Below are 1011 nucleotides of genomic sequence, written 5' to 3'. Positions count from 1 at the left end.
TTGAATGGTTTTGAACTAGTGAACTGTGCTAGGACAGATTTGATTGATGTGGGCTGCGTATACTCTGTAGTTACGCAGTCATTTGTACGCAAAAACTTGACTTTCCACTAATCCCCTTCTTTCTTCCCCTCCCTCCTCCTCCATCCTATTTCCTCTCTCTACACTCATTATTATCATTTCTCTGAATTATATAATTTACTGAATATATTGTGATAAATTAGGCGAAAAATATTTACGCTTCCACGTATCACAATAAGCTTCTACGTACAAATGCATTTCATTGGAATAAGTTGCACCTTTATCACATAATTATCCATTTTTTATTGATTCAACGAAAAAATGGTTTGTGCACACAGTATTAAACGCGCGACTGTGCACGCTAAAAAATTACTTATTAATTCTGAGAACGCGACAGGGTGAAAATAATCATGAAATTATCCTAAAAGGTATTTCATAACAAAACAAAAATAAAAATTAATAATTTCATTGAGATAAAGCATTTAAACATAACATACGTATTTAAAAATGATATTGAAACTTTACGTATTTCTCACGATAATAATGGAAGGCCCGAGAGCGCCAATACTGGGCCGGTATTGGTGATTGGAAATATTCCTGACCAATGAGAGAGCTGGATTACTGATCGGAAAATGTTTGGACCAATCAGAGGCCAGGATCGATGATTGGAAATATATTGGGCGGAGAAAGAAGAACGGGACTCAAACCTGGCTTCCCAGGCAGTCTACTGTTCTTCGTTTCTATCTATCTATCTTTATATCTATTTATCTATCTATCTATCTATCTATCTATATATTTTTAATCTATTTGTCTATTTTTATTTATCCATTTATTTAATTATTTGTCTATCTTTATTGTGTATCTATCTATCTATATATCTGTATATTCATCTATCTCTCTATGTTCTCTATGTAACATGATTAACGCACTGCATGAATTCTGATATGAATAAATTTAAATGCAATTACTCCCTCCCCTCCCCACCCCCACCCA

This window comes from Eurytemora carolleeae, unplaced genomic scaffold, assembly GCF_000591075.1.
Source record: "Eurytemora carolleeae unplaced genomic scaffold, Eaff_2.0 scaffold1253, whole genome shotgun sequence".
NCBI classification, from domain to species: domain Eukaryota; kingdom Metazoa; phylum Arthropoda; class Copepoda; order Calanoida; family Temoridae; genus Eurytemora; species Eurytemora carolleeae.
This window is presented reverse-complemented; position numbering follows the sequence as displayed.